The sequence below is a fragment of the Triticum urartu genome, chromosome 3 (genome assembly GCF_003073215.2).
Source record: "Triticum urartu cultivar G1812 chromosome 3, Tu2.1, whole genome shotgun sequence".
NCBI classification, from domain to species: Eukaryota; Viridiplantae; Streptophyta; class Magnoliopsida; order Poales; family Poaceae; genus Triticum; species Triticum urartu.
Window position 1 is genome coordinate 725,740,754 of NC_053024.1, and position 21,545 is coordinate 725,762,298.

At 51.8% G+C, this 21,545-nt stretch overlaps 1 pseudogene; it reads left to right on the forward strand.

Annotated features, from left to right (window-relative positions):
- The first annotated feature begins 1,128 nt into the window (after positions 1-1,128).
- LOC125547336 lies at positions 1,129-19,628 on the forward strand (annotated as a pseudogene).
- The last annotated feature ends 1,917 nt before the right edge of the window (positions 19,629-21,545 follow it).

The window sequence follows — 21,545 nt, forward strand, 5'->3', positions numbered from 1 at the left end:
TGCAACCCTACGCTACTGACTTGCTGCACGAGCTCGAGAACTGCGAGAACAGAACCCATGCGTTTTCATTGGCATATGAGTTTAACCACATGCCCGAACCAAAGAAATCCTGAATCTGTATATCTTAGTCCCGACATAGCAAGCTGATGTAGGCTAAGTTGCATCGAAGTGTTCAATTTAATGGTTGATGCAGACAAATATCACTTTTCATTTGGGTTGTGCTGGGGATCTCATGTTACTCGATTGCAACAGTACCCCAGCAGTGGAGGTTCTTGTGCTTTGACGCAGGAAAACATGCCGGGCCGGCCATGCTGTTGGCCCACATAGAAGGGAACTGCAGCCGGCCACCCTAAGCAGTTGAATTCTTATACTACTACATGCTCGGTGTGCAATAACGTACAGAGAAACTGCAGCCGGCCGGCCAGGGACCGCAAGCCCTCCTCGAGGTGCCAGATGGCTTGATCAGGAGGCAACTGCTTTGTCACCCTAAGCAGTTGAATTCTTATACAAAATTATCTATTTTTAATGACGAAGGGAGTACAAGATATGTTCTTGTGTATCTAAATTGTGCTAGTAAGAGAATACAGCGGATATCGTTGACAAGGCCACAGGCGTGAATTCTCACGATACTAGGCAGAAAAAACAGAGGAAGGATCAAGCATGTAAAGGAAAAATGAGATGCCATTGTCATTTCTATATATGTAAGCCAACAACCAGATGGTGAAGGTCAAAAAAATATTCCGAAAGATTCCCTAGGAACTCTCTGCAAGTGATTCCTTGTCATTAAGTAAACATTGTACTGACCTTTGGGCCCTCTTAGCAGGTCAGATTAATTCAGACTTAACCTCTGAAGCTGTATACTGAATACTTTATTGCAGTGGCTTGGTTCCAAAGTCATCAGCATCGTGACTAATAGTTGTACAGCAGGAGGGTTCTTCCACCATGGCGCCACATCTGGCTCTTTTAAGGAAAACAAACACATTTGGTTCAGTAAGGAAACAAACACATCTGGCTCCTTTCTAGTGAAAGAACTAGGCGATGACATTTGTCGCAAAGAGAAGATGAAGTACGATGTTATATATCATTCTCGGGGGTTAGTGGTTACAATTCAGAGGACCAAACGAACCAATGGCTTGTACTACTAAGCTTCTTTCTCTCTTCATACTGATACAACTCTACTCAGTAGCTGCATCCAATTCCCATGCCCATGGCGATGGCCATGGTAATGTGACAACTTCTTACTGTCATCCGGACCAGGCTGCGGCACTTCTCCAAGTAAAGCAGTCCTTCATCTTCGACTATGCCACCACCACTCTGCCGTCGTGGCAACCTGGCACCGACTGCTGCCTTTGGGAGGGCGTAGGCTGTGATGATGACATATCGAGCAGTGATGGCAGTGTCACTACTCTTGACCTTGGTGGCCGTGGCCTCTACAGCTACGGTTGCCATGCCGCACTCTTCAACCTCACCTCCCTGCGCTACCTCGACCTCAGCCTGAATGATTTCGGCGGATCTCGCATTCCAGCAGATGGCTTTGAGAGGCTATCCAAGCTCACTCACCTCAACCTTTCTTATTCAGGCTTCTACGGTCAGATACCCATCGCCATCGGCAAGCTCACAAGCCTCATATCATTGGATCTTTCTTCGCTGCTAATCTGGATGATATATTGAGTTACTACCATCTCTTGGTGGGAAGCTATAACAATCTGCTACTACAAGAACCCAGCTTTGAGACCTTAGTGGCAAACCTCACCAATCTGAGGGAACTCTACCTTGACGAAGTGGACATATCTGGTAGCGGAGAAGGGTGGTGTGTTGGCCTAGGTAAATCTGTCCCACATCTTGAAGTTCTTAGCATGGCAGGTTGCCTACTTAATGGCCCGATTGCCGGGGTACTGATCCACCGGCACCTATGGGATCGGCGGACCGAGTCCCTTTTGGTTCGGCGGGGGCGGAGGTCGCGCGAAGAGCGGATCGAGACGAAGCACGCGAGCGGTTTACCCAGGTTCGGGCCGCACGGATGCGTAAAACCCTACTTCTGCTTTGTGGTTTGTATTGAGTTTTTGCTCGGGAGCGCGGAGTGCTACAGTACACACCAGCAGCTAACAAGACCGAGCGTGAGTGTTCTCTGAACTAGCTAACCCCCTCTACGTTGCGCATGGGCCTCCTTTTATATGCTCAAGGGGTCACCGACAAGTGGCAACGTAGACAAAGGTAAAAATGGAAAGGTGCTGTGGTAGGTACAGCTATCTGCTACAGTGTATCATACCTAACCCTGACGGCAGGGGACAAGGGTATTAAATGCCCGTCTGTGTCGCCTAAACAGTGCAAAAGGGACCGTCAGGGACGCCACCGCTCGCCACGATGGCAAACTTGTCAGCGCCGCTTGCCACCGCGCACCGCTGGCTGCATAGCCTCCCGCCATGCACGCCTGGAAGGGTCCCAGAGCGACACGTTGGTGGATGTGCTGGAGCACGGGCACAGAGTGGTGGCTTATCGCGGCAAGCGCCTTGCCGCGGTCGTTGTCTTGTCGCGTCCGGGAGCTTGTCGCTCACCGGGCCTTGCCGGGACGTGCGGCGCGTCGCGGCAAGTTCCTTGAGATGCCTTGGGTGGCCTTCCCGGCAAGCTCCTCTTGCCGGGGTCTTGTCTCCTTGGCTTGGATACTTTGTTCTTGAATGGCTCCAAAGGAACCACGGAGGACCTTGGCGGTCACCCGGCAAGCCTTGCCGCGGGATGCTGCGACTGCCCGTGCACAAGTTCGGGATACTAGGGTACCCCTACTCTAGTACACCGACAGGAGCCCCCGGGCCTGGGCCATACACGGTGCCGAGCGCTGTTGGGCCAGGCCCAAAACAGGGCACGGGCGCGCGCGGCCTAGGTCACGCCGTATCTCTCTCCGTATCCACCGCGCCCTCCCCGAACGGCACGCGTTGAATGCGGCATCGTGGGAGAGATCGTGGGTGGTTTCTTTATTCGGAAATGCGGAACGTCCGCCCCCTCCCTCTTTATAAGTAGGGGAAACAGGGGCAGTTCGCCAATTCGCCCGTTGCTGCTCCAATCTCAGAAATCTCCGCCGCTCCCTCATCTTCCCAAAGTCGAAAAAGAGCAGCGCTCCGCCCCCCATCGCCACCAGCACCACCAACGCCATCGACCTCCTCCAGCACTTCCGCCATGGCTCCAAAAGTCGACAAGGGGAAGGTCGTGAAGTCGACCGAGGCGCAGCGGCTTGCGGCGCTGCGGAAGGAGCGAGCAGTCTTCCCCCCCCCCCAAGCTTACCGCAAGGGAGCTGAGGGAGAACTACTACCTCTTCTGGTCGACGGAGACACGAGCGCATCCGCGCACGAAGGTACTCCCCGCCGCCGCTTGGAAGAAGGCTCCAAACGGATACCCTTTCTTCGCTTTGTTCTTCTACTGCGGGCTCTGCCCGCCTTTCTCTGAATTCTTCTGCGACATCATGAATACCTACGGATTCCACCTCCTTGACTTCACCCCCAATGCCGTTCTGACCATGGCAATTTTCGCACATCTCTGCGAAAACTTTGTCGGAGTCCATCCCAACATAGCCCTCTTTCGCCATTTCTTCATACCCCGAGTAGAGAGAGGAGAGCATTTATCCGGCGGAATCGCCTGGATCTCGAGGGCCGGCAAGAAGGAAACTTATCTGGAGGGAGAATTCCGCGGCAAGTGGGAGGAGTGGAGAGCAGACTGGTGCTGGATTGACGAGGAGAACCCGCAGCCATTCACCACCCGACGCCAAACCCCAGTAGCACGCGGCAGCGATTGGAGTGACGTGGCCCCGGAAGACGACAGGCTGAAGATTGCTGTCACCCGGATCCTGCGCCTCAGGCTTGCCGGGCTCACTGTAGGCGCTGTTGGCGCAGACTTTCTTCGCCGCCGCATCGCCCCCCTGCAGGAACGGGGGAGACCCACTTGGGAGTTCAAGAATGCGGCGGATATCATGAGGCTGCGGCCGGGCCTCAACTTCAACTTCACTGTTCTGGAGCTCAGCGCGATGCTCCAGGAGCTCTTCAAGTATGACCCCCAACATCCCGAAGTGTTCAGGTTGTCGGGGGGTGTCGTTCTGTTGTGCAACAATTCCGCGCTCGACCGCATCCGTGCAATGATGCCGCTGTGAGACTCGCATGGAATTGTGCCAACTTGGCAGGAGCCTGCAGACGACGTCGTGCAGCAGTTCTTCGATGACTTGGTAGAAGTGCCGATCCGCTCCAACGAGAAGGATAGCCTCACCCGCGACACCACGGATGCGGAGATGGCACTCATCGCCACTAGGCTGGAAGAGGCGGCGGTAGCCGCAGCCGCGGGCGAATTTGGGTTCACCGTGGAGGAGGCAGAGGCAGCAGAGGCGGCAAGCCGTGCCGAGCGAGGGGAGCCCACCGGCGAGAAAGAACTTGCCGGACATGGCGTCGGGTCGAGCGAGCCCGCCAAGGATACGAGCGGCTCGCTGGAGATCAACTCGTCTTCCACCTCGTCTTCAGACAGCTCGCCGCAAGCCGAGCCTCCATCCCCACCAAGAAGGCGTCTCCGCAAGGCCGGTGACGTAGCGAAGCGGCAGGCGAGTGAACAGCCGCCGCGTCGCGTGACACGCTCCACCGCGGCAAGCACTGTTGCCGCGGGAGCATCTCACGCTGCAACGGCAACTGGAGCGGGGCCCTCCCGGACCACCGCTTCTACTCCAGCTGGAGCGGGGTCGTCTCAGACCACCGCCACTGCTCCCGCCAAGCGGCCAAGGGAAGCTACTCCTCCGCCTCCTCGCGCCGGACGTGAGCCAGACTTCGACTTCTCCGCGTTCAGCTCCGACGAGGAGGAAGAAGAAGAGTAAGATTCCCTTGTTGTACTTGTAGTTCTTCAATCCTTGCTGTTTGTCTTGTATCTCATTTGCTTTTCTCTGAACTTGTTCCTCTTTAGGACTCTGGCCCAGAGAGCAGCAAAGAGGGACAAGGTCCCGGTGATTGTCATCGAGGACGAACCTACTGCAACAGCAGGAGGTGCGCCCGAGACAACCTTGCCGGACCCGGCAACTTTTCTCCAGAGCAGCCCCCAGCGTAAGTATATGGTTTGCTTTCCGCTTGTGAGGTGCGCATGGATACTCTGTCTTTTGCTGATATTTGATTGCTGATTTGTGTAGGAGCAGAGCAGCCCCACCAGGAGCCAAGGGAGAATCCCCCGACAAGGGAGAACTCTCCGGCAAGGGAGGGCTTCCCGGTAAGGGAGAAGTCTCCGACAAGGGAGGGTTCTCCGGCAAGGGACAGCACCAGCGGCCCCCCGACGGCGGAGACCATGACTGCAGAACCCGGCACAGGTAATCCTTTCGCTACAAGATTTCCCTTGGGTTCTTCTTCTCTTGATCTTCTTTTTGTTGGATTTTTGCTTGACTCTTCTCCCCTTTCTGGCTATCAGACCCATCTGCTACGGAGCCGATGGAGACCGAGGTTGCCGCCGAAGAAGCAGCCAGTGCTGGCGATCCCGCCGGCGCAGAGGCCGCCAAGGCTGCCTCCGCAGCAATTGGCGAGGGGTCTGGCGATCGCACTGACGGCCCTGAGGCTGCAGGAGCGCCAGGCGCTACACCGACCGCCGACCCGTCCGCCGCTGCCGCAGCGCCAGGCTCCGAAGAGCCCCAGCCAGGCGTCTACTTGAAGGCCGGCGATGACGTCTTCATCAACCTCCCCTGGACGTCAAGCTCCAGGGCGCCGGTCGAGGGGGAGATCTTCGAAGGGGAGGTGCTCGCCTCCGCGGGGCTGACGCTGGTTGACGCGCCGAGCAGCAGCAGCAACGAGCCTGAGGAGGAGCGGCTGCTGCGGAAGTTGTTGTCGCTCTACCGCGCGCGGCAAGACAAGCTGGACTCCCGCGAGGCGCTTGTCGCGAAGACGGGAGCAGACATCGAGAAGCGCACGGAGGAGCTCCGGGGTCTTCACCAGGAAGCTCTCCGGTCCTTGGCAGAGGAGCGGGAGCAACTTGCCGAAGCGCAGAAGGCCTTCCTCCTCGAGAAGGCAGAAGTCAGAGAGCAACAGCGGCTTGCCGCTGAGAAGCTGTTTGCGCAAGAAGGCGAGCTGGCGCAGTGGAAGGTCAACCTTGACGCCCACGAGGAGGAGCTTGCCGCGCGTGAAGAAAGATTTGGCGGAGCCCTCAAGCAAGCGGAGGATGCTGCCGCAGCCGCCGAGGCCGCCAGGAAGGAGCTGGAGACGAAGGTGGCGCAGCTGGAGGCCGATCTTGTCGAGAAGGGCAAAGAGCTCAGTGCCACCAAGGTCTCCAACGTGGATCTTGAGTTGAAGCTGACCACTTTGACCAAGACTCTGGACGGCGCCAAGGAGCAGGAAGCGGCCTTGAAGGAGGAGATCAAGGCCGACAAGGCACTGCTGGAGAGTGCTGCCGCCACCCAGAATGCTTTCAGGGAGACTGTGGAGCACTGGACGGAGAGTCTTGTGATTGTTGCCACAGATATTGACAGGGAGCTGGCGCAGCTGGGGATGGAAGATCTCAGGTATCCCTCCGACGAGAACCTCCAACCCAGTGCCAAGCTCGTCTTGTTCCTCAAAGGCGTGGCGACGGCCCTCCAGCGACTCCGGGAGAGGATCCCAAAGCAGCTGGCCGACGAGTCGCGCAAGATCTGCGCGGGAGCTCTTCAGAAAGTGTTGGTGAAGGTGGCCTTCCGCAATCCGGGCCTCAACCTCACCAACGTCCTCAAGACCCTGCCGCCGGATGCTGATCTGGAGCCGCTCAAGACCCTTGTCGCACCCATTGTGGACAAGGTGAGCGGGATCAAGAGGATCGAGGGCGATCGCGTAGACTAGGCTGCCCGTTTCTTCTTTTCTTGTCGCTGCTAGTCATGTTATAAGAACAATCTGTTAGAGCCGCGACAAGCTACTTTGTAATATAACTTTATTCTATGTAATGATTGCAATGTTATTCCCTTTACTTGATTCCTCCCTTTGTATGTCTTTTTACCCTACACTTTTAGGGAACTTGCCGGTGCAGGCACCTGATCCGCGAGCGCTGAGTGCGGGACGTCAGCAGCCTGCTGGCGGTGCCGCTACCGACAAGAAACCTTGTCGCAACTAGTTGCAGCTCACTTAAGTTGTTGAGCGGACTCGAAACAAAGTAAGGGCGCAACTAGCTACGAGTTGGTTCCTCCGCGCACAGGTTTTCCATACAAAGTGCGGTCGTTCAAGAGAGATAACTTAAAAAATTTAAAAAATCTGATTGCTCAAACTTTGGCAACTTAGCTTTTCTGTTGTTTGCTTCCTGGCAAGGCGAAACTTTCTTGAATGACGCCTGGTCCATACCATTATCTTCTTCTTTCCCCCCCGGCAAACTTGTGGGCGAGGGGAACCTTCCTTCTCTTGAGAAAAAAGAAAGAAGAGAGAATAAAGATATGGAGCCTTACGGCTCGTTATTGCTTACCGGGGAGTAGGTGCTACACAAAGTGTCAGATCACATATGCAAAAAATAGAATGCATGAAATTGACAAGATGTGCGGAGCACATGAGCTTTACTTATGCACGGGGTCTGCGCCCGGCTTTGTACAAAGGATTACATGCAACAGCGGCAAGATTTGTACAAAAGGTGGTTGCCGGAACAAGTTCCGGCAACCGCGTCTTACGGGTAAAACTTACGAAGATGCTCAATATTTCAGGAGTTGCTCACCGGAATGGCATCTTCGGTCTCAAGGCGGACAGCGCCAGGCCTAGTGACTCGTTTCACCCGGTAAGGGCCTTCCCACTTCGGCGTCAACTTGTTGGAATTCTTGGCGGATTGAACACGCCGAAGAACAAGGTCGTCTTCCTCGAGACTTCTGGCATTAACTTTGCGGCTATGGTAGCGGCGCAAAGCTTGCTGGTAGCGAGCAGCTCGCACAGCAGCCTGAAGACGGTCTTCCTCAAGGAGCAGCGCGTCATCTTGTCGCAGCTGCTCTTGCTCAAGCTCATCATAAGCGAGCACTCGAGGTGACCCGTATACGAGTTCCGTGGGGAGAACTGCCTCTGCTCCATAGACTAGAGCGAAAGGTGTCTGGCCAGTGGCTCGATTTGGTGTCGTCCTGATCGACCAAAGAACCACCGGCAGCTCCTCGATCCAGTTTCTTCCGCACTTATGCAGCTTGTCGAAAGTTCTGGTCTTGAGCCCGCGCAGCACTTCAGCATTTGCCCTCTCCGCTTGACCGTTGCTTCTCGGGTGAGCAACAGAAGCGAAGCAGACCTTGGCGCCAAGATCTTGGACGTACTGCATGAAGGTGCGGCTCGTGAATTGCGTACCGTTGTCGGTGATTATCCTGTTAGGGATCCCGAAGCGGCAAACAATCGACCTGAAGAACTTGACTGCTGACTGTGCTGTCACCTTCCTCACTGGTTCCACTTCCGGCCACTTTGTGAACTTGTCGATCGCAACGTACAAGTACTCAAAGCCCCCGACTGCTCGGGGAAACGGGCCGAGGATGTCGAGCCCCCAGACCGAAAATGGCCAGGATAAAGGGATCGTCTGGAGAGCTTGAGCTGGTTGGTGTATCTGCTTGGAATGGAACTGGTACGCTTCACACTTGGTTACTTGTGCAGTTGCATCTTGGAGGGCTGTCGGCCAAAAGAAACCTTGCCGGAATGCTTTGTCAACAAGTGCTCTTGCGCCAATGTGGTGACCACATATGCCTCCATGTATCTCTGCCAACAGCTTTTGTTCGTCTTCCCGGTGAATACACTTTAATTTCACTCCGTTGAGTCTTCTTCTGTACAGTGTCCTGTCGACAAACTGGTACATACTTGACTGCCGGGCTACTCTTTCCGCTTCTTGCTCTTCGGGAAGTTCTCCTGTCTGAAGGAAACGGACAATCTGCTGCGCCCATGCTGGAGCTTGTGGCTCGACAACAAGGACTAAAGGCAAATCTGCTGCTGCGGGAACATCCGCTTCTACGGCGAGAACCTGCGGCTCTGCCGGAGATTGACGTTCCCCGGCAAGCTTGCCGGAGCAAAACTTGTCGGGAGCTTCTTCTTCAACGGAACAAACCCTAGGGCTTGCCGGAGCAGACTGCTCCTCAGCGCTCTTGGCGTTGATCTTGGGGACCTTCTTGGCGGCGGCTTCGGGAAGCTCTGCCGGTAAATAGTCACCAGAAGTCAACTTCCTCTTCTTGCTCTATCCAGTTGATGGCGTTACGGACGGTTGAGTCAGCTTGAGCACAAAGATCCCTGGTTCCACAGGTAACTTAAGTGCGGCGCACTTTGACAGGCCATCGGCAATGGCGTTCTGAGCTCTTGGAACATGTTCCATTTGTAGGCCGTCAAAGTGCTCTTCTAGCTTTCTCACTTCATCGACGTAAACTTCCATCAACAGACTCTGATAACTCTTGTTTACTTGGCGGACGACAAGCTGCGAGTCACCCCTGACAATGAGCTTCTTGATCCCAAGGTCCGCCGCGATCCTGAGACCGGCAAGCAAGCCTTCATACTCTGCAGTATTGTTTGTTGCTTGCTCCTTGGGAAAGTGCATCTGGACTACGTACTTGAGGTGCTCTCCGGTGGGTGCGACAAGCAGCACACCAGCGCTGGCGCCTTGCAGCGAAAAGGCACCATCAAAGTACATCAATCACTCTTTGCCTGCTTCCTTGACGGGGATGCTCATTTCTGGAATTTCTTCATCTGGTGTTGGCGTCCATTCTGCTATAAATTCTGCCAATGCTCTGCTTTGGATAGTTGAAGTACTTTCAAACTTGAGGCTAAAGCTTGACAGTTCCAGTGCCCACTCAACAATCCTGCCTGTCGCTTCTGGATTTTGTAGTATCCTCTTCAGCGGAAAGCGAGTGACAACTGTGATCTCATGTGCTTGGAAGTAATGGCGCAGCTTTCTCGAGGCTATGAGAAGGCCGAAAAGCAATTTCTGCACGCCAGAGTACCTTGACCTAGCCCCCTGCAGAAGGGAACTAACAAAGTAAACTGGGCGCTGCACCATTTTCTTCTGTATCTCCTCCCGCATCTGCGCAGATCCATCCTTGTCAGGACCAGAGCTTGTCGGGGAAGCCACCTGCTTGTCGCTGGATGTGCTTGCCGTGGTTGCTGGCTCGTCATCCGCCTCCCTCTCTGCTACTAACGCAGCACTAACCACTTGATTGGTTGCCGCTATATACAGCAGCAACTTCTCTTGTGGCTTAGGTGCGACAAGTATTGGAGGGGAGGACGGATATCTCTTCAAGTCTTGCAGCGCAGCCTCCGCTTCCGGAGTCCATTTCATTGGACCTGCCTTTTTCAATAATTTGAAAAACAGCAGGGCGCGCTCGGCAGACCTAGAGATAAACCTGCTGAGAGCAGCCACGCAACCGGCAAGTCTTTGTACATCCTTAACGCGCTTTGGTGCTTCAATCTGCTCAATGGCCTTGATCTTGTCGGGATTGGCTTCAATTCCCCGCTGAGACACGAAGAACCCGAGAAGCTTGCCGGAGGGGACTCCAAACACACACTTCTCTGGGTTGAGCTTGAGGCTAATTTTGCGCAGATTTGCAAAGGTCTCGTCTAAATCTTGGATCAGAGTTGCCTTGTCCTTGCTCTTGACCACTATGTCATCTATGTAGGCTTCCACATTTCTGTGTATTTGTGGCTCGAGAGCGACATGGACTACTCTTGCAAATGTTGAACCAGCATTTTTTAATCCGAAAGGCATCCGTATGAAATAGTATGTGCCACATGGAGTAATAAATGCGGTCTTCTCCTCATCTTCTTCTGCCAAGAAGATCTGATGATATCCTAAGTATGCGTCAAGAAATGAAAACAAATCACATCCGGCTGTGGAGTCAACAATCTGGTCAATGCGCGGCAAAAGAAATGGGTCTTTGGGACAAGCTTTGTTAACATCGGTAAAATCGATACAAAGTCTCCATTTCCCGTTCGCCTTGCGCACGACTACAGGATTGGCCAACCACGTAGGATGGAGCACTCCTCTGACAAGGCCTGCTGCTTCCAACTTCTTGATCTCTTCTGCGATGAATTCTTGGCGCTCCACTGCTTGCTTCCTGACCTTCTGTTTGACGGGCCGCGCATGAGGACAAACGGCAAGATGGTGCTCAATTACTTTCCTGGGAACACCGGGGATGTCAGACGGTTGCCACGCAAACACGTCGACGTTCGCCCGCAGGAAAGCAATGAGCGCGCTTTCCTATTTAGGGTCGAGAGTGGCACTGATGGTGAAGGTACCACCAGTGCCGTCCTCCTTGGCGGACACCTTCTTCGTTTCTGGTGGAGCTGCCATTGTCTTCTTACACTTGCCGGTGGAGCTCGATGGTGCGTCCTCGACGGCAGCGCAGCACTCCGAAGAGGTGCGCTTGCCGGAGTGGGCATCAGAACTCTTGCCGGACTTGGTCTTCTTCCCCCCAGGAGCTTCAACGGCAAGTGACTTGCGATCTGCTGCGGCTGCCGCTTCCCGGTAGATCTTGTCGGCGCAGATAAGAGCATCCTTCTTGTCGCCGGGGACAGAGATGACGCTTATCGGGCCTGGCATCTTTAGCATGTTGTATGCGTAGTGAGAGGCTGCCATGAACTTGGCGAGTGCTGGACGGCCAAGTATCCCATTGTAAGGTAATGGAATATCGGCAACGTCAAAAGTGACCCTCTCAGTCCTGAAGTTCAGCTCGCTGCCAAATGTTACTGGCAATGTGACCTTCCCCTTCGGCTTGCTCCTTCTCGGGTTGATTCCTTGGAATGTGCCGGTCTCTTCAAGCTCGCTGTCAGGGATCTGGAGTTTCTGGAGTACAGCGGAGGAGATCAGGTTCAAGCCGGCCCCGCCGTCAACTAGCATCTTAGTGACCTTGAGGTTGCGGATAGTTGGTGAAACCAACATCGGCAAACACCCGACCGCAGTTGTGCGATCAGGGTGGTCCTCAATATCAAAGATGATAGGCGTGCTGGACCATTTCAGAAGCTTGCGTGATTCGACGGGTGGTTCTGCTGCATTGACTTCTCGCACCCACTGCTTGAGTTGGCGGTGCAAAGTATGCAGAGAAGCACCCCCGTCAACGCACAAGACCTCTGTGGCTTTTTGGAACTCCTGCTCACTGGTCTCGACATCATCCATGTCTTCGTCGTCGTCGTCATCTTCATCCTTGTCGCGGCCGCGGGGGGGTCTGTCTCCTTGCCGCTGCTTGGCCTTGCCGCGGTGTCCTCCCCGGCCGGCGCGCTTCTTACCAGATTCTCCAGCGCCTCCTTGGGCCCTCTCCTTGTCTCGTCGCTCGTACTCAGCCTTTTGTTGCTGGACAAGCTGCTCGACCTTCTTGCAGCTCTGGAGGTCATGGCCCTTGGTGCGGTGAATCTTGCAGTACTGCTTGTCGGTGCCGTCCTGCTTGTCGGCGACCGCCACAGCCTGACAGTTGGTGCATGCGGCAATCTCCTTGCCGGAGCTACCAACTTTGGCTTTCTTGGCGCCACCTTCGTTGCCGGACTACTCAACGACTAGCACATCTTTGCCTTTCTTCCTCCTGTTCCACCGCCGGTTTTTCTTTGCCGGGGCAGCATCCTCACTGTCAGATCCTCCTACTCCTGTATTCTCTCCAGGGAGTTTCCTCCCTTCCTCAGCACGTGCACACTTGTCGGCCAGGGCATACAGCTCACTGACGTCTCTGATCTTGCACATCGCCATCTCCTCCCGCATCATGCGGTTACGCACGTTCTGATGGAACGCGCTGATGACCGCGGCGGGGTGGACATCTGGGATGTTGTGCTGTACACGGCTGAATCTCTGAATGTATTTGCGCAGGGGTTCTCCTTCCTTCTGGGCGAGCAGATGAAGGTCACTCTCTTGGCCGTGAGGTTTGTGGCCGCCTGTAAAGGCGCCGACAAACTGATGGCATAGGTCTGCCCAAGAGGATATGGAGTTGTCCGGCAAGTGCATGAGCCAGGACCTGACATTGGGCTTGAGCACCAGCAGGAAGTAGTTGGCAAGGATCTTGTCGTCCCGCCCCTCGGCAGCCTGCACCGCGATGGCGTAGATGCTGAGGAACTCCAACGGATGCGACTTGCCGTCGTACTTCTCTGGCACGTCTGGTTTGAAATTCTTCATGATGGGCCACTGGACTTGCCGCAGCTCACAGGTAAACGCAGGGCAACCTACCGCGTACGGCAAGTCGCCTGGTTCCCCTGGCGCATGCATGTCGACAGAGGGCTCAGCGCGCTGGTCTGATTGACGTCGCGCTTCTCTTCGGCGCTCGATGCGAGTACGAGCGTCTTCTTGCTGTCGTTCGTGAAGAACTTGGCGCTGATCGCGGCGAGCTCGTGGATCCGATGACGCGGTGGAGTCGCTGTCGAGGTGGATCCGGAGAGTCGGCGATCTTGGCCTTCGGGGTGGAGAGTGCACAGAGGTTGCACCCCCACCGGTCTTGTCGCCACCGGCTCGTGCCTGGCTGACTGGCTGCGGCTGCGACGTGCTCGGCTGCCGTTGAGTGTCGCCGTTGGCGAAGCCAATGAGACTCTAAATGGTGGCCCTCCAGTCGTCGATCTTGTCTGCCGTTGGAGGGTAGTCCAGGAGCAGTTGAGCTCGCGCCAAAGCTTCTGCTGCAGTGGCGGGTGGTGGTGGCGAACGGTGCGAGGAGCGGGATATGCTCGGACTTCTAACTATGTTAGAAGGAGCAGTATCCCGTCCAGGCGACCGTGTCTCGCTCGCGCCAGCAGGTTGGCGTGCATGGTGGTCTTGAGCACTTCGAGATCCACCAGCTCGATCTTGGTCAAGCAAGCGCATGGTACTATGAGCACCATGACGCTGCCGGTCCCGCGCCTCCTGAGATGGGCGCGGTGCATGTACGGACGCCGAGGTCTTGGAGTGCGCTCGGTCGTTGTGGGAGCCGGCTACGCCGCCGATGGGCAGTGCAGCCTTGTCCTTGAACCTGGCAGCACCGTGAGCTCCCTCGTCGACGCCCGTTCTTCCGCCGGAGCCTACCCCATCAGCCGTTTGCTCCGGCGGTGGTGGGTTCGGCGCGGACGGAGCAGCCGCTTCCGAAACCTTCTTCTTCGGCGGCATGTCGATGAAGATGATGAAGATCTAGCTCGCGTAAACGCCGGATCTGGTTCACACAACCTCGACGCCCCCTACCTGGCGCGCCAAAGATGCCGGGGTACTGATCCACGGGCACCTATGGGACCGGCGAACCGAGTCCCTTTCGGTTCGGCGGGGGCGGAGGTCGCGCGAAGAGCGGATCGAGGCGAAGCACGCGAGCGGTTTACCCAGGTTCGGGCCGCACGGATGCGTAAAACCCTACTCCTGCTTTGTGGTTTGTATTGAGTTCTTGCTCGGGAGCGCGGAGTGCTACAGTACACACCAGCAGCTAACAAGACCGAGCGTGAGTGTTCTCTGAACTAGCTAACCCCCTCTACGTTGCGCATGGGCCTCCTTTTATATGCTCAAGGGGTCACCGACAGGTGGCAACGTAGACAAGGGTAAAAATGGAAAGGTGCTGCGGTAGGTACAGCTACCTGCTACAGTGTATCATAAAGGTGCTGCGGTGGTGGGTTCGGCGTGGACGGAGCAGCCGCTTCCGAAACCTTCTTCTTCGGCGGCATGTCGATGAAGATGATGAAGATCTAGCTCGCGTGAACGCCGGATCTGGTTCACACAACCTCGACGCCCCCTACCTGGCACGCCAAAGATGCCGGGGTACTGATCCACGGGCACCTATGGGACCGGCGGACCGAGTCCCTTTCGGTTTGGTGGTGGCGGAGGTCGCGCGAAGAGCGGATCGAGGCGAAGCACGCGAGCGGTTTACCCAGGTTTGGGCCGCACGGATGCGTAAAACCCTACTCCTGCTTTGTGGTTTGTATTGAGTTCTTGCTCGGGAGCGCTGAGTGCTACAGTACACACCAGCAGCTAACGAGACCGAGCGTGAGTGTTCTGTTTTTCTCGAACACCCCTCTACGTTGCGCATGGGCCTCCTTTTATATGCTCAAGGGGTCACCGACAAGTGGCAACGTAGACAAGGGTAAAAATGGAAAGATGCTGCGGTAGGTACAGCTACCTGCTACAGTGTATCATATCTAACCCTGACGGCAGGGGACAAGGGTATTAAATGCCCGTCTGTGTCGCCTAAACAATGCAAAAGGGACCGTCAGGGACGCCACCGCTCGCCACGATGGCAAACTTGTCAGCCGCTTGCCACCGCGCACCGCTGGCTGCACAGCCTCCCGCCACGCACGCCTGGAAGGGTCCCAAAGCGACTCGTTGGTGGATGTGCTGAAGCGCGGGCATAGAGTGGTGGCTTGTCGCGGCAAGCGCCTTGCCGCGGTCGTTGTCTTGTCGCGTCCGGGAGCTTGTCGCTCACCGGGCCTTGCCGGGACGCGCGACACGTCGCGGCAAGTTCCTTGAGATGCCTTGGGTGGCCTTTCCGGCAAGCTCCTCTTGCCGGGGTCTTGTCTCCTTGGCTTGGATACTTTGTTCTTGAATGGCTCCAAAGGAACCACGGAGGACCTTGGCGGTCACCCGGCAAGCCTTGCCGCGGGATGCTGCGACTGCCCGTGCACAAGTTCGGGATACTAGGGTACCCCTACTCTAGTACACCGACACCGATACACTCCTCCCTGTCAAATCTCCAGTCCCTTACCACGATCAACCTGAAGTATAATTATATTTATGGTATGGTGCCTGAATTCTTCGCGGACTTTCCCAATTTAATTGTTCTTCAACTCACCTATAACAGTTTCAGTGGTTGGTTTCCCCGGACAATCTTTCAAGTCAATAATATAAGGGTACTTGATGTGTCAAACAATGATGAACTCTCGGGGCATTTACCCGAATTTCCAAATGGGACTTCTTTGGAGATTTTGAATCTGCGGTCTACTAATTTCTCTGGTATCAAGCTGAGCTCTTTTAGCAACCTCTTGTTTCTGTGGGAGTTAGGTTTTGATAGAAGGTCAATTTCCATGGAATCTACTGATTTATTGTTCAACAAGCACCAACTCTTTGCAACATTTGCAGCTCTCTTTTTCACAATTTTCTGGAGAGTTAAGGCCATTTTTCTCATGGATTAGTAGCCTTATGAACTTGACAAGTGTGGGATTCTATGAGTGGTATTCCCCCAAGATAATGCCCCCGATGATTGGCAACCTCGCCAACTTGACAATTTTGGAAATTATGAATTGTGGCTTCCCTGGGCAAATACCATCATCAATTGGCAACCTCAAGAAGTTGACTTTCTTGAGAATCTCTAATTGTGACTTCTCTAGCACTTTACCATCTTCAATTGGAAATATCAAGAAACTACGAAGTTTGGAAATCTCTCATAGTGTCTTATCAGGTCGAATAGCAACAGATATTGGACATCTCAGCAGGCCGAAGGTCTTAGTATTCGCGGGCTGCAGGTTTTCTTCTAGAATACCGAGTTCAATTGTCAACTTAACTCGACTGATTTATGTGGAACTTTCGCATAATGTCCTTAGTGGTAAGTTTCATTTCATAACCCAAGTATTCATGGACCAAATCAAATAAGAACGAAAACCGAATATAAACCCCTGCATCTCTCTGTCATGATTTTTTTTCTAATCAACCTGGATTTTAATTTGTTAGCTAGCCATAAACTCACAATATCCATCAAAGTTTGTCGTTGTCTCGCAATTGATATGGGCCACCACGTGTGGTTTTCTGCACAATGTTGAACGATCACCTTAACGAAAATATTATATGGCAGTTGTCATATCATCACCACTAGTATGCTCGACTGTCCACCATTCAACATTGTTGCCATCGCTGCCATACAATCAGGTTGAATCACAAGGTGATTATAGTCAGACGAGAGAGACAACATGATTCCGTGATGAAGAGTCAAGGCTACTACCATTTTTGCACTTGTTACAGACATCTACTTGTTGTGCACAGCTGCTATAACACCCCCCACCCACCCCTTGTCATCTCTTAAGACTATACCTGTCGCTCCTTCATGTTGATTAGCATAATCAACATTAATGTTGGATTTCAGATGGTCCGCAAGTGTCCGCCTCTAGTTGCGTCCCTTGACAGTGCATGATTTTTTCCTTTGCCTTGCAAGCATTATGGACTATATATATCACTGATATATATCGTAAAAAAAGCTATAGCTTTGATCATCATTGTCGAGCAATTTGGGGCTTGCACTTGTCCACCATGAGTGTGTTGCCACTGTTCCCACCATATTTACCATGCTGCTACTTTCATCTCCTCCTATAACCCTAGCTGGACAAACATCAAAGATTGCATGGTCAAGAGACAAAAGAGTGTGTAGAATCAAGCTGACATTCTTCTCATCATATGCCTCATAGTATACTGAAAATTATATGCTTTATTCTCCACTTAGGCACACCACACAAGTCATTTTGTGTGGCATGTCAATTTGCCATAAATGCATGACATGTTAAGGTGCTATGTTGAGTGCCCATCGCTCATAGATACCAACATCAAATTTGGATGGTTTACCATCCTCTCAGGAATATCACTCAATTCTTGAGATTCTGCGGAATGTGTGATTTATTGTCTCCAGCATGATATTAATGGGGTTTTAACTCTATTTGCAGGCGAGATTCCAACATCACTATTCACGTCATCAGCAATTTTATGGTTGGATCTTTCATCAAACCAATTTTCTGGTCCGATACAAGAGTTTAATACACTATATTCACAGTTGAAAAGGGTTTCTTTGGATGATAATAAAATAAGTGGACAAATTCCTGCATCATTCTTTCAACTCAAAAGTTTGGTGGGCCTGGATCTTAGCTCAAACAACTTAAGAGGTTTCCTACAGTTGAGTTCACTTTGGGAGTTACGAAAGCTCAATTCATTGCATCTCTCAAACAATAGATTATCTATCTTGGATGAAGAAGGCAATAAATTGACAGTGCCCTTGCTACCTAAACTCTCGGTGTTAGGACTAGTGTATTGCAACATGACAAAAATTCCTCATTTCTTGATGCATGTTAATCATATCCAAACATTGGACCTTTCGAGCAATAAAATACATGGCACTATACCCCAATGGATATGGGAGACGTGGTATGATAGCCTTACACGATTAAATCTTTCAAACAACATATTCACACATATGCAAGTCACTTCATATGTTCTCCCATGCAGACGGTTGGAATCTCTTGATCTGAGTTCCAATAGACTTCAAGGCCAGCTGCCGATGCCAAATCTGTTGACAACAATTAACACTTATTCTCAATTCTTGGATTATTCAAACAATAGATTCTCTGCTGTTATGCCAAACTTCACTGCTTACCTTCACCAAACTGCTTATCTCAAATTGTCCAAAAATAACATAAGTGGGCATATACCTCATTCAGTTTGTGATGCTAACAGCCTTGAAGTCCTTGACATGTCATATAACAACTTCAGTGGGGTAATACCAGCATGCCTGATTGAACATAGCAACTTGGTTGTATTAAATCTGAGGGAGAACAACTTTGAGGGCACGTTTCCCTATAAAGTAAGTGCGAACTGTAATCTTCAAACAATAGATTTACATGGCAATAATATTCAAGGGCATCTACCCATGTCTCTTTCCAACTTCATTAACTTGGAGGTTCTTGATATTGGAAACAACCAGATAGTTGATACTTTTCCATCTTGGTTGGGTATGCTTTCCAATCTGCATGTCCTTGTTTTGAGATCCAACCAGTTCTACGGATCACTTTCTTATCCTCCCACAAATACGAAATTTCAGGAATATTTCTCAAAGTTACAAATCATTGATTTAGCCTCAAACAACTTGTCTGGTAATTTGGATCCACGATGGTTTGAGAGGTTGACATCTATGATGGCAAAGTTCGACGGTACAGGAAATAGTTTAGGTCATGGGACTCTGTACACCGCTGAATACTACCATGATACTGTAGCAATCACATACAAAGGGCAATATATGACATTTGAGAAAGTCTTGACTGCCTTAACCGCAATCGACTTCTCAAATAATGCATTGGATGGTGACATTCCTGAATCAGTTAGAAAGTTAGTTTCTCTCCATATACTGAGCATGTCACATAATGCATTTACGGGTAGGATTCCACCGCAAATGGGTGAAATGCATCAGTTGGAATCACTAGATCTGTCATGGAACAAGCTTTCTGGGGAGATTCCACAAGAGCTAACAGATTTGACATTTCTTGGCACCCTAAATCTGTGTGAAAACAAGTTGGATGGAAGGATACCACTATCACGTCAGTTTGCCACATTCGAGAACAGTTCATATGAAGGAAATGCAGGGTTGTGTGGACTACCCTTGTCCAAACCATGTGGCAGTTCAAGTAGTCCAAATGAGGCACAAGTAAGCATACCCGGAGATCATGTTGATGTTATTTTGTTTCTCTTTGTCGGGGTGGGCTTTGGCATTGGATTTACAGGAGGTATTCTCATGAAATGGGGTAAAGTCGGCAAATGGTTTCGGATTGTGTGAACATGGTCTGAAGATACAAGTCGGACAGTCTGCACATTTATGCTATTACTCGAGTGGTAGTATCCTAATATGTCACCCAATATACTCATCCTTATCTCTTATCATCTATCATAACTTGTGTACTGTCATGTTTATGTAATGTTATTAGCACATTGTAATGCTTATACAGAAGATCAAAGGTGATTGCTCAATTTCTAGTGTTACTTGCTACAATCAATTAATTAGAAGGGTGATGCTCTAATCCTAGAAAACTGAGGCTAGCATTGTCCTCGAGAATGCATCTATGATACTGATGCCACATCAGTGTCCCCCTTGTCGTCGCCTACAACTGTCATTATCTGCATCTTGCAGTGCTGACGCCCAATTCCAGATCTCGGACCGCCCTGGCTGTTGTTTCCCTAGCAGTCTCAACATTCCTGCCTAGAGTACACTCCAGTTGTGTCCTCTCTTGTTTAGCACTACTATGCCCTAAGATTTGCGGGCCAAAGATGATAATTTTGTTTTTAATAGGTTCTAACAGGAAGTTGTTCAACTTGACTTTAGCCAAAAATAAATAAAAATCAAACGGAAACAAACACAACTTGAATTTATTTTAGCTGCAGAGTCTCCCATTTTGCTCAGAAATTCAGATATCGAGAGCTTGCTATCATTGTGATGGAATGTTGATCAACTGATTGTCGTAGTAGCTCCTGGGCTTCTGTTCTGGGCTTGAGTTCAGAGATTGCTAGTATTCCCTGTCACTGCAAAAACACAGTTTGGGTCGCATCTCTGAAATTGATCTGTGATTGTTTACCGTGATGCGGGATAATGAGCTACAACCCAAATTGATCATATTGTGAAAACGAGCTGCGATATTCAGTGCTTCACGGAACACCACTCTGTAACAAAATAATCATGATGTCGCACATGATGCTAAAATATGGCACCAAATGACATGGCTGCATCAGTTGGTTGGGTACCTGAACTGAAACAGATTTTGGCCGAGCTCTGAACTACTGCTGCCTTGTACTTGCTGAACCTAAATTAATCAGCCACGATATTGATTAACAGGGTTGCGGCTAGAGGACCGTGCCCAAACTGAAATCCTTAGCAGATGAGACGAGACAAGATATATTTACCTCGTGGGATCCGATCCCGTACAAGGCCGCGGCACCTCAGGGAGCTCCGGCGAGGGGTCGCCGTACCTGGAGTAAATATCGTCGCCGTCACAGGTCGCCGGGCAGCCTGATAGTGCCGCGGATGTGGATGCCGTTGCCGTCATCGTCGTCGACGGCGAGGAAGGACGCGGGCACGCCTGTTTTTTTCACCGCACTCTGCTGAGAGACATTTTTTTTCCCTTCTTCTTTCTTGCGAGGCATCGGCGAGGGCCCAGGTAATGGTGCGCGTACACAGGTCATTTGTGGCCAGGTTAAGCCCGTGAGAGGGTGTGCGGGCTGGACACGACATAGACAACAGGCGTGCGCGCGCGCTACTGGCAACATTTTGAAACTGTCGTGTTTGGGTAACAACATTGGAAAACTGAACTCAGAAAGTTCGCTTTTGTTGGAGTCAAGCCTGAAATGATCACTCTGCTGAACTTGAGCAAATGCACAAGGATCCATCTTGTTCACGTACAAACTACTGCTCTGGCCGGCTGGCCCCTGCATGTAATATGTACATCTGTTCATGTAATGCTGCACCAGTGCGTGCTTCACCTTCACGTTCCAATTGCAGAGCTGCAAGACCCTCCCAGTTAATGGCGTTCAGCATCTTCTTCCACATTCCCTGACTGAAGATGTGAGCTTAGTACACAGATCAGTGGCTTCGATCTTGTACTGCCCTCTGCTACCGATTCGATTCAAGAGGAACTTTTTTTTTCCCGTTGATGTCGAGAGGAACCTACTCCATAAAGGGATTGTGCTCCATGGTACAAGTCTAGTTTATACACATTCCTCGGAGCATTTGTGATATTCGTCCACACAATACTGAAATCAAAGAAAATGGAGGGTGCCAGGGGTATAAATCATGTTAGCATCATGCTAACTGTTTTTTCGTCATTCTATATCAACATCATGCCAATGGAGATTGCTAAAACCAAACGGACAGGCATATAGCCATTTTCTTTACATAAAAGACTTATGCTGCATTTCTCTGTTTTTATATTTTTTATGATAGATGC